General features: G+C 44.6%; 1 protein-coding gene across 1 annotated transcript in view; it reads right to left on the bottom strand.

Annotated features, from left to right (window-relative positions):
• Stacl (SH3 and cysteine-rich domain-containing protein) overlaps positions 1-12,338 on the bottom strand; it is a 348,123-nt gene extending 335,785 nt beyond the window's left edge. Inside the window, exon 1 of the mRNA XM_077644121.1 lies at positions 11,468-12,338. The gene's annotated coding sequence lies outside the window, so the exon portion shown is untranslated. The remainder of the gene's footprint in view (positions 1-11,467) is intronic.
• Positions 12,339-13,084: the final 746 nt, after the last annotated feature.

The raw sequence follows: 13,084 nt of genomic DNA, 5'->3' as shown, positions 1-13,084 counted from the left end.
ATGAATGTGTGAAACCCATGTGTGCACGCTGAAAGTTAACTTAATCGATTTTCTGGATAAGCACAGTCAAGCGGTAAATAAAGAGTATCAGCGACATAGCAATTCCACAACATGGGCCCTGGAAGAGGCAAGGAAAGCCAGACCTAACAAAATGCCCGTAAATCTATCAAAGCTATCACCGGCGCCGATGTAAAACAAATACCTATATCTACTGTTGAACAATGCGCTACATCTGGTTCGACCTTTCTCATACTTATGGACGGTCGATATGAATAGGGAGATAGGGAGTGGTTAGAACAAGAGAGAGTTCGAGTCAGACTTTCACTCATAAACAAAAGAACAGGTCTAAGCGAACATAGAAGAAAGATAGGTGAGAAGGCATTCCTGAATGGCAAAAAAGCTCGAAGAAAGAAAAGTGATTACGCGCTGCGAATAATGACGCGGTATAATTACTTGGTGCAAAGGGATGCCTGAGCGATGAAATGAGTTCTAGAGCTAGTGAGAAATTAAGAGGGAGGCAAAAACAAATGAACTGGCTGGAGAACCAAGTGAAAATAAAATTAAGGTGATAACAAAATGAAACAATGCTAATGGGATAGGAAACAAAAAAATGAGTGATGAACTGTAAAATACCGACGTGCTACAATCAATAGGCTCGAAAAGATGCTTCAGCGCTGCAAAGAGTTCTTAAGCTATTGCGCCAAATTAGGAACGAAGCTAGAACGAAAAAGCCTAACAAAGCGAAAATAGGTAATCAGAGGAAGAATAAAGGGAAGCCGGCGTGAAGGAAGCGGAAAAAGAAAGGAGATAAAAAAAGGAAGGATGGTGAGAGGAAAAAAATCTTGGTTGGAGGCAGTCTGGAGTGTGTCCTCCCACCGACGACTCCATCTTCCCCGGGCTGCCGGGGCCGGACAGCTATAGGCAGCGATCAGCGAACGATGCAACGTTAGCGGGGACGGCGTAACGGCACCGCACGGACCTGACAACGCTCATGGCGCAGCGAGGCTCGCTTATTGCCTGGCCGGGCATCGCTGCGATGGGGTGTAGCTGAAGGGCTCGGTTACGAAGAAGACTTCGAAGAGGGGGGGAATTCCAGGAAAAGGGGACCAACGGAGGAAGGGCAAAAAATAGGGCCGCAATAGAGGGGTCGGCCAGGAGGGACTCTTTGAGGGATTCTCTGAGCTGTGCATCCTTTTCATTACTACATTGCCCCTCCTCCTCCTGCTCCTACTCGTTATTATAGAAGATCGGTAGAGACGCTGGTGATCCCCTTCCGCACTCCAGGGCTTCTTATTGAGCAACAGCAGCTTGCTGGTACTCGCCCGGCGTTGAACGTGAGGATTAAAAGCAGGTAGAAGATATTGCACTGGATAGCGGTGCCTTTTACGAAAATAGGAGCGAAAAGATAGACTACGATGAGAATGAGCGCTTACTGGCAACGTCTTTCCCTCAAATAAACATTTTCCTCGTAGTCTGTTCTTTGGTCCCTTTCTTTGGCAAAGTTGGCGCTAACAAAAATAATATGAAGTTTCAGCTAGCCCGAAGCATTGAGATTTGAAGGTAGAAATATTTTCCTACAATCCCAGACTTATCCTCATAACGGAAGCTGTGCACAGAATTTCCCTTAGCGTAAACGCCGCAAGTGTCGCCGTCAGCACCGTGGTATGTCATAACGCAAAATTTTTGCTTTAAATTGCTGCTCGATGAGACATCATGGAGATCTAGTGAAACGCTTCACACATAACGCTTTTCTACGTTTTTTAGATATCTGCCATAAAATTTAATACGGTCGGCGCATGTTTTTTGTGTGACTCACAAAAAGACGCGGAGAGTTCCAAAGTATACCAATAGCGTGTACAGAGAAATCAAACTAGTTGCGGGCCGCTCATGGGTTCTTGTACATACATGTACAATTGGTTTTAATATTAATTGTTTTTTTCTGGGGGGGGGGAGGAAATGGCGCAGTATCTGTCTCATATATCGTTGGACACCTGAACCGCGCCGTAAGGGAAGGAATAAAGGAGGGAGTGAAAGAAGGAGAAGAGGTGCCGTAGTGGAAGGCTCTGGAAAAATTTCGACCACCTGGGGATCTTTAACGTGCACCGACATCGCACAGCACACGGGCGCCTTTGCGTTTTTCCTCCATAAAAACGCAGCCACCGCGGTGGGGTTTGAACCCGGGAACTCCGGATCAGTAGTCGAGCGCCCTAACCACTGAGCTACCGCGGCGGGTCGAACATGTGCAAACTCTAGGTAATCGCGGCGAAAATCAAACGGAAGACTTAAGGATATGTACAGACAGTCAAATTTTCTTTAACGTACAGAAAGGAAGATGCTCAGGTGAGTGCGTGCGCTTGAGAACGAAAACTACTTTGTAGCCACGTGTTACAGGTCAAGCCTGAACTACGTGGGACCTTTGAAATATGCGTCGCTTGTTGATAAAGGGGGCGGGCGAGAGCAGGACTGTGGTGCAGCTTTTGCTGCCATTTAGGACGCGACGAAGTGTGGGAGTGTGATACATAACGTATATTTTTGTTTTCGACTGTTAAGGCACTTGACTCAATAGAAATTGCAAAATATCCTGTAAAATATCAAATAGTGCGCAAATCTATAGATTTGCCCTTTGTATGGGGTGCCAGAGCCACCAGGAAAAAAAAACAAACGAAAGGCACCAGAGCTCAGTTCTGATAATGAGTAATCACTGCACAAGCACATCACTGATTAAATTCTGCGGATTATTCCCGGGTCAGAAAGCGAAAGGTGCGAACTCATCGTTGCAGTTATGCTTGGTGGAATAGTTTTTGAGCAGACCTTACCGTGGTCACTTTTGCACGATATATAGGCACAACCTTCTCTAAGATAAAGTGGTTTTTAGGTGTCGGAGCCACAATACAATCTTGAACGTTTCACCCCAATTTATTTACTCAGGCGTAAAGGAAAAAAGTAGATATGAAGCTCGCATGGTTTTTAGCTATTCAAGACCTTTAGGTAGTTGATAGAGTATATGGAAGTATAACTTCAAATACTAAATTGTGACTTTTTATATTCGCAGATAACATATGCGGGCTCGCTGTCCAGATCACCTGCTCACTGTACAAAAAACCTGCGTTCGCTTTAAAATATAGTTGGTGCGGAAGCTGCTACAATGTCAAAAGAAAGGATTTGCGCTCGCTCACGCAATGTAGGGTGGATTTATGATTTCCTGGCATATTTGCCTCCAATTATCATATACTTGAGTTAAGCCTGCAAAAAGCACTACATTTGGGTGTTCATGAAAACGCTGCACCCCACTTTTTGCTACTGCAGCTGCTGTCTGCCAGTAGAAGATAACTGGTGATAAAATAAGCATGTTACTGAGACAGCGTAAAGCATTTAGCAAGAAACGCGTCTACCATTCCCAGATTGCGGATAAAAAGCAGAGAATGCTTTACACTTTAATTAGGAACAGCAAACACCACTCTGAGACAGATGCAAAATTTTTTGTAAACCTTAATTATTTTACGGGGAGGTTTCGACGCATCGTGGTTAGTTTTTCTTCACACAAATTATTACAAAGTTTTCAATGCTGCCACAAAGTAAAATCCGGAAGGGAGCTCGCAAGCCTGAACGTTAACAAAGCTTAGGCGACAAGATTTCTTCACACTAATCAGAAAATCTGTCGACGCATATCTAATATTATAAGGGTTATTATATTTCCTTTTGCAGCTGGTGCGCGAAAACCTTTTCTGTTGATAAAAATTATTCGCCCGCACACTACTACATCAAAATCAAGATATAAAGCACTAAAAGAGTTAGGGTAAGCGAAAAGCTGAAAAGCACCATTCGTCAAAGTTATGGCTCAAACTGAGACTGCAGGCTGATTCATCTGAAATTGTATTCCATTTACATGCAGCTGTCAAGGCAGGAATCAAGCCTGCGTGTCTTGGGCTCACCAGGCGAACGCTATAGCCACTAAGGCACCGTGAAGGGCTAGAAGAAAAAAAATCGGCGGATAGGCAGGTCTACTGCTCCAGTGTGAGCACGCCGATGAATTATTCATTTCGTCAACCAGACAAAAGAAGGCTGGATTAATTACAGGTGGTGCAGCTGGAACCTGGTATTGGTTGACGAAGTTTCTCATTTATTTGCGTTGCCTGAAATCAACGTAAATATTTTTGTCGGGTTTTCGAAAAGGCAGAATTGTGATAAACGGCAGTGTACTAAAGACAGTGTACTAAACGCTCGCAATGAAGCTTAGAAGCTTGTCTCTCCTTTTAGATTGTGTAGTATTTTATTTTGAACATATTAATTAGTTTGCCCCTGTAAAGCGTGCTATTCTGCAGCAGCACTCGTATTGCGGCAGAGCCGACACTTACCCTCAAGGGGGATTCGTACTGAACAATACAAAATGAGAGGTTTTTGCCGGATATAAACGCGTGTACTTGAGAGCTTCGCACATTGATTTCTTTATGACATGCGGTACTGCAAAAGTTTCGCTAGTATTATTTCCGAAGACATCAGAACATTTAATTGCACCAGAAACTAACGCAGGTCTGTCTATGGCACTTCACACAGGGGGAGGACCACCTCTGTCATCTCCGCATGACTACTTCTTTACTTCTTTGTTTTTTTTAAAACATATATGAGGGCGGATGTCGCCAATTATGCAATGCTTTCGGGTCTTTAAGATCGTAATAAATGAAATGTACTGAGAGACAATAAATTTTTGAGTTTATTCCGCAATGCCAATTTTGTTCGCAAGGATATACAAGTTTCCTTCTGATAAAGGTTCCTTTTTGTTTTTAAAAAGTTCACAGCAGAGTTGTAAAGTTGTGCGGAAAGATCTCAGAGGGTCCCTACTACACACTTTCGGAGCATTTGTCGCAAGAAGAAAGGCGTAAAGGAAGTCAGAAGGAAGTGTGACTATGGAGAGCAGTGAGAATTCGGTCCCTCTAGGAGCGCCTTTGCTGTGTCCTGCTGTAAGCTGAGTGACAAACGAATATTTCTTAGTAAGGAGTTAGATGTGGATACTGTATGGCGTTAACGAAGATCACGTGAAACGTTGCCCAATCACCTCGCGCTACCGCGCCGAGCCTTGATGAGGCCTAGCTCCCAATGAACGCCTGCCGCGTATTTCTTCGCCGCAGGTAGCGAATAAGAGTTCCTATTATTCAAGCTATCATGATTCTTTTAAATGGCAAGCTTTGTCATTCGTTCCATGCGTCGTAAGCGACTATGATTCGCACGCAATAGGTTTCCTGTCAGAAATCACCTGAGGATTATTTTTTTTCTTTTAATGCAGAAATGTATTCGTGAGCTTGCACGCGAGGTTTTTGCCCTCTTCTATTTGCGCTTTACGCAGTTTCTCTGGATAACATTCCTGCTGAATCTCACTTGGCTAGCAATAGAGACAACACACGTCTTTGTATTGAAGGCTGTGTATGCTATTGAATAGCATATACTTCATGCATGGTCCTATAGGCAGGGGCACAAATTATCTACGATATAGACAAAGTTTCTCAAAAGTACTTAGAAGGAAGAAGGGCTCCAACTCCTATGAGCGCTTTTTACACCACGCTTCATCCACCAAAGGGCTTGCCGGGAAGATGAAGCTTCATATTCGGATTGGATAGTGTTGGTCCAGAAGCCTGATTCCCGCCTCAGGATTATGGCTGCCCACAATGCATCCTCAACAACCGCGATGCTTTCCTTCGTGTGCGGATTAAGTTATTTAATAGCATGTTTTATTCTTTCTTAAATAAATTAACGTGAATTAGGTTCCGCGCTATTGTAGTCTCTAAATTACCAAAACAATCTTTGCGGCATGTCTCAGGTAAGTCGTATTGTTGCCGATTAAATCCACGTTTTCGGCCGATCACTAGTCAAGCTGGATACGAAATATCATCTCTCCGGCTTGCCCTTGATGAATAAAGGGCAGCGCCCCCAGGTTTCTCTTTAGGTACGTATAAGAATAAGGAACTGTATTGATATTCGGGCGCGTTCCGGGTATTTGGGTGTCCGATCTGCGCATGCGTAGAATCCTGGCTAAGAGCGATGGGAATCATCAGTACAGCGTTTCTCCTCGCCGCCTGCAGAGCAAACACATGGTAGGCGACTGAAACAGCGCCACCGCTGCCTAGTATTCCCGCCCACTTGGCCGGTACAATCATTTGAGTGACGAAGTCTGCGTCACGACGAGCTGACGTGTCAGGAAAAACGATCGCGCGAGTCTGTTGGTCAATGAGACAACCCTAAGCGAGCAACGATGGGTGGCAGCGTAGCAGACGACAATGTGAGGTGCGAATCGTCAGAAGGACTACAGCACCATTACAGCTTTGTTTTCGATCGTTCAATGGTAGCGGTCGCCACGATGGCCCAGTGGTTATGGCGCTCAGCTGCTGGCCCAAAAGACGCGGGTTCGATCCTGGCCGCGGCAGTCGAATTTCGGTGGAGGCGAAATTCTAGAGGCCTGTGGGCTGTACGATGTCAGTGCACGTTAACGAACACCAGGTGGTCGAAATTTCCGGAGCCAGTCACTAAAGCATCCATCATAGCCTTAATAGCTTTGGAACGTTAAACCCCGTAAAAGAAAACCAAACCACACCATAAACGAAACCAATGGTCATCGCCATCGGCACTTTGCGCCGCCTCCATACGCTGACACTGCTAGCCCGTAGGAGCCGTCTGAGGTTGTAGCTGAAGCTGTACGATGTTGCCAGTAGGATGTTGCAGTGGTCGTGGTGCCGTCGTCGTTTATCTAGTGTGAGAGATGGATCGATGCATGCCGACGTCTGCCAACATGACCACTTGTCGACGATGTCCACGTTCGTGTTGAGTAGGTGCATGCAGTTTGAGAATACCTACTGTGATGTCGTTTAGATATGAGCAAAGCCAATAGATTTTCCTTCAAGATTGCAGCTGAAAGCAACAGCCGCCCAGTAGGCACACCAATTATTTACTCCGCGACTCGCTCCACTCCCGAGATGTGTGTTTTGATCTGGGCGAGTGTTACTTATTTTTTGGGCTATTCTTATCTCCTACTGGCATAAGACGTGCATTCGTTAGTCACCCTTCGGTCGTCATCTTGTTTCATTTCACTTTGCATCGCAGTTTTGTTTTCTTAACAGAACTACGGAAGCCTGTCGAGCGCGACTCTCTCGAGGTTTCGTCGGCTATTAGTTAGCTTCCTTGCCGCCCTCGTTTGGTGGCGCCACATACACGCGCAACACGCTGCTTGGAGGAAATAGAGCAATAAGAAGAGGAGCGAGAATAAGCAGGCGAAAAAATTCACCACGACTGAATACAGGGTATTCTACCGGAAATCAGTAGCAACGCATTTTTGCAAGAGTGCAAGTAAGTGTTAAGTGTGTGTACTTGAGACTCCTTAAGCATATTCTCCTGACTGGACGAATTCTGTCTAACATATATTTTACTAAGCAGCACAGCAGCTTAGGGGCATTAAATAGTACGCGTGCATGTTAATAGTGCATGTTATTTTCTAATAAAACTGCGGGTAGACATGCCCAAATAATATTAATAATAATAATAATTGGTTTTGGGGGAAAGAAAATGGTGCAGTATCTGTCTCATAAATCGTTGGACACCTGAACCGCGCCGTAAGGGAAGGGATAAAGGAGGGAGTGAAAGAAGAAAGGAAGAAGAGGTGCCGTAGTGGAGGGCTCCGGAATAATTTCAACCACCTGGGGATCTTTAACGTGCACTGACATCGCACAGCACACGGGCGCCTTAGCGTTTTTTCTCCATAAAAACGCAGCCGCCGCGGTCGGGTTCGAACCCGGGAACTCCGGATCAGTAGTCAAGCGCCCTAACCACTGAGCCACCGCGGCGGGGCTGTCCAAATATCTGAATGCGAATAAATCACAATCATAAACGTCACGTTTTCTTTGTCGAGGTCATCGTTAGGTTTGCAAGAGAGTGACATTGACACCCTAGCTGTCATCAAGCGGAGAGCAGAGCGTTTCAATGTGGCCGCATATTGCTAAGATGCTCCGGCACAATCGTCACCTGAATTGGCAGTTCGTATATACGCAGACAATGTTATTGTTTTGTTATTAGGTATGGACCCTCTCGCATCGTTAGAAAGCCCGCGCAGATCGATCTATGAAGAACCCTTTATTGTTCGCGTCGAATCATCGAGTTTAGACTTGAGAAGCGCGCCGCGCGTTCATTCTCCTCGATCAATCGGACTCCCAGTCAATCAATAGAAAAGCGCAGATAATGGGGATAGGGAAACTTTTGTGCAGCAGTTCGTGACAGTATCGACAGGCACTCAACAGAACACGAGAATAGGAACGATCGAACTATAAGCCATACGCCCTGTCGTCTTTGCAGGTACTGTATCGATCTCCTAACGCGTTTCAGCGCAGCACTTGCAATCTGGCAATCTTCGCTGTTATTCTCCTCTGTCTTATTCTTTCTAATGCTCTCGGTCTTGCTGGGGGAGGAAAATGTATTGGAAAAGTGTTTGGCTGACATAAGAACGTAATTTTGAAGATATATCCCTGGCGTCGAGCGATTGTGAAGTGATTAGTTAGAGCTTAATAGGTGATATTTAGGTTATAAAAGAGTAGAAAAATCTTGGGAATTTAATTTCGTATGTTGTGCTGTACAAAACAATTTCACAATGATTAAGCATTGACATTGAATCGATGCTTGACATCAACGAACGGTTTGGAATGTGCGTCATAATTATATATACGAGATTAGACGACGCGTGTAAGTTCATTAATACCAAATTTACTCATTACTTTTGTCATAAACGTTGTAGAGCCAGGCCTTTCCTTAAAATCTTAGATTGCAGTCATTTCCAAGGGAAGAGGCAACTTCGACGCCACAAACATTTCTAACGTCGTTCTCTCAATTAATCAGCAGCTATCGAGCCTATTTTCTCTAAATTTGTAAATAATGTGGAACTCTAAGACAGCACTACACAGTTAGTAGCATGAGATTTCAGACGTCTGCAACATAACAATGACGGCAACATTACTGGATAAACTATCGCCGCATACATTTTTTCTCTTTGATGTAACAAAAAATGAATGAAAAATGCCATTCATTATCGTTCATGTCATAAGTTTTACCGCAAAATCATGAAGGTCGCAATGAAATTATTTGTGAAAAAAAGTTGCCGCTGGCTTTGCATATGGGTGCATCGCTTTAGAAATGGTCGGGATGAATTAAATTTATGTATCGAAATGACTCGTTGCAAGAAATGGCGAGGTGCGGTAGGGAAACGTAATAAACTTTTTCAGCTTTAAGAGGGGGCAGGTTGACGGCAAAAGTATGGCTTGCTACATAGGATAAATATTAGCTCTTTTTCCTTTCTTATTATGAGAAGGAGGACTTCAGAAAAGCTTCAGCGCCGCTTTCTCTGGAGATGCTATCAGCTAGCGCACTATGAAATTGAGGCACAATGCGACGCTGCTGTATATTTTTCTAATTCAAGGAACTGCTACGTTTAAAATGAGAACCGAAAGGTCGCTATTATTTTAAATTTTGTTTTTTTACTTATCGTTTCAATTTGGAAGCAGCGGAGGGTATTGGTCGATTTCAGTTTCTTGCAAAATTTAAATGAGCAAATAATTGCAGCTAGTATCTACTCAGTGGTCATAGCAGGTACTTAGACTGCATAACTTTTCTTTCTAGCCATATAGCTGCCCTCTGCTCGATGCTAACTTTAACAACCTTTTCGTCAGAGATTGCTCGCTTCTTTCCGACGTAGAACGCATCTTTTACCAGGAAAATGCTGGAAAGACCACGAGCAAGAAGTTCTTTTCTTTCTAACGATGAAGTGTATTATTGACATTGTAAACGCGTTCCGCAGTCCTAAACATAGTAACAGGGTGTGATTTCCGCAATAGGTTCCCATCGCGATGCATACAACTTTTGACACAGTTAAGCATTCGGATATTACTTAAGATAGGCACAGAAATGACACAACGCTGCTTCTGTGGTGACCAAAAATCTTGAGTGCGTGTGGGCAGAAAGCTTACGTAATTAATTTCATTGTCGCGATTGCCATTAATACTAATATGGCTGTAAAAGAGCGCTAGACTGACAGTGTGGACATGAACTAGCGCAGAAATTTTTTTTTTGCAAATTTCCTTCTCCTGTCATTCATTGCGCATTTTTCTCCGCAAACTATTTCGCCCTGTTTCGCTATTTAGACATTATTAACTGCTGAGTGTGAATTTTGTTTCAATTCGTGTTGTTTTCGTTTTTTTTAGTAGGAAAAAAGCTCGGATTGGCGACTTTATCTAAAGGAAACTGTTTACCCTTCGGGCGACCTGAGTTTCTTTGCTAGGTATGCAAAAAAAAAAAGTTATTTAATAGACACAATATTCAATAAGTTACTTCAAACCCCTTTTCTTTGAATATTTCTTCAAATACAATCAATGGTGTTAATTATAATAGTCAGGGACACATTTACGAAACTCCAATTGGGCTCCACGAGTCATGTAGTGGTATATATTTTACGATTCTTCCGATAAACAGAGGCTGAGCCGGCAGAACAATGTCAGCATCACTGGTGTTTTCTGTTACAACGTAAGCTCTGAACTTCACCTTTTACATAATTGGTGCCAAGAACTGGGGAAAAAAATCTGAGGACAATGAAAGGAGATGTCAAGCCCAAAGCTGTTCTTACCGCATTTTGCTTTCGCCTTCCAATGATGTAATTTCTTTTTTCGTTCTCAGGGATTATTATGTGTAACCAACTGGCCTACAGCCTCCCTCCTAAGCCTCCCTTTCGCAATTGTCTCTTTGTTGTTTTGTTCAGCCACATAGAGGTATGTTTGCAGTGTGTACACTTCAATGTAGACCTGAAGTGGCCATTAGAGCGAAGACGAAGAACTAACGTTATCATGTGCAGCACGCTCCGAAAAAATAACAAATATCTATCTGTGTTACAGGTGTTCACATTAAGGCCATAGCCAATCGCGTCTTTTCGTTTCTACGTTTAGTTTATATTTTGTAAACTTTATTGGCATGCTTCCCACATGTGTTTCGAGCCGTTATGCATTGAAAAACTAGTAGCACACTTTTAATATGATTTCGAACAAAATTTATTCATGAAGTTCTTGTACCAGCGCTCGAGAGAATCACATACTGCGAGATTACTGTCATCCTGTTAAAAAGAAAACACTAATTTGCAAAGAAACTTCTCCATTGGTATCAAAACTCTTAGTTGTGCGCTCATGATACTTCCCATTTTTCTTGCTGTGCACTTAAGTTGTTTTGCTGTCGGTCGGCCGATGCGAAATATGAATGAAATAATCTTCGGGGAGACGGCAATCTCCTTCGCAACTCATTTGGTACCTGAGCTTTTCTTTCTTCTGTAGTAAGAAATATAACAAATATAAGCAGAGGTAGATAAAGGGAGAAAAAAATGCACCCGCGAACTACTTCATTGTGTTTCTGTCGGGTGCTTGTTGCGCAAGCGAGCCGCATGAATAAACAATGCACTTACCGGTCGATGCTAGCCGTAGCCTGTGGAGCCGGGGGATGGTCGATTTGCAGTTAGCGACCGCGACGGCTGGCTTAGCAGGTGCGTCGAGCAGGTGCGTCACGTCGGTGCAGCTAACCACCGCAGCGAAGCGTACTCACTCACTCACTCGCATGACAACAAAAAAAAGCAACCACCTGGAGAGCCACCATTACCGCACTTAACGACCGCCGTAGCTCCTACGTGAACACAAATTCACTTAGCGTCGTTCATGCAGAACACCGAGCGGAACACAATTTTCGTCCGCGCCTCAACGTCCACGCAGTCCCAGAACAGATAAGATAAACATCGAGTTAGAGTTCAGATGGCCACCACCGATGCAGCAGACGAAAAGATGCGGTGCCCGTCGTCTGCAGACGATAAATCCGCGGGCTCGTCGTCTGCTTCTAGTGAGGGAAGGACAGGATCTCCCCGCTGAAGAAACAAAGCTTGGCAAGGTTTTTGAAGAAGATGCGTTGATTCGTAGTCGTGGACGTGTCGTATGCTGCCGTAGGAGACGTCTCAATATAGCGAAAAACCAAAGTTGCCGCTTAGAAATGATACCGATGCAAGCTCGCTGGTGCGAGGGTAAACTACCACGCTTGCTGGGTCCACTAATATTTTCGAGAAGGCTGAAACGTAGTGTGCTTCGGCAAAAAGTTCCAAGGAAACTTCAGCGCTCCTCCAAACCACTTTCCCCCAAGCGCGCTACGGGAACCGAAGTTTATACGAATGCAAAACTCCTACTCCGTTGTAGCACTACGGTATGACGGAGAATTCTCGGCACCGGGCGCTTAGCGAATAATGAAAAAAACAGAAGGTCCTATACAAGAGCGAGACTGGCAGCGCGATGTATCGGCTGCCGCGAGCGATGAACGGAACTGAAAAACGAAAACTAAAAACTTGGACGCGCCCGACACCGTTCGCCAGACGCGGCGCTGGGGCCAGATTGGCGGATAGACGCGGTGCGCGCGGCCTTCGCTCGCGGCACGCGCCGCAGGTGGCGCCACCCTCGCGCGCGCATGGAAGTGAGGTCAATGCCTGCCCTGACGTCACTTCTGGTTTAGGATTCGATGTCGACCGGAGCCAAGCAGACGACGCGAGGGTTGCGCCGCGTTCTACGTCCGCTGAGAAGCGGCAGGAGAAAAAGAAAGGAAAAATATGTAGCGGGGCTTTGTTTCAGCGCCTCTTTTAGTCCGTGATCGCGGCAGCGACAAATAAATCGACTTTCTTCAAGCATCGAGACTTTCCTTCCATCTGAATCTTCGAAGTTCACTGAACACAACTGAATGACTGCCAGCGCTGACTGTCAAAGAGTATCGAATGACCTGAATGACTGACAACGAGTTTTGAATGACTTGGACTTGAAAATAAATTGTTTTGAACATGCTGATTTGCTTCACGTTATTGTGCTATCAGAGTGCTCACGAACACCAGAATTCTGAACGCATGTGATAGAGTTTCTACCTCTGAGGCACTGCGTTGAAGCGCACAGTGTCGAGTCTGTCACTGCTTTGATGAGCTGCCTCTTTATGTTTGTGTGTTCTTCATGCTTGACCCTTTGCAACCTTCGGATCCAATTTTGAACGCTGTACTCTACTC

Source organism: Amblyomma americanum, chromosome 11 (genome assembly GCF_052857255.1).
Source record: "Amblyomma americanum isolate KBUSLIRL-KWMA chromosome 11, ASM5285725v1, whole genome shotgun sequence".
NCBI lineage: Eukaryota > Metazoa > Arthropoda > Arachnida > Ixodida > Ixodidae > Amblyomma > Amblyomma americanum.
This window is presented reverse-complemented; position numbering and strand designations above follow the sequence as displayed.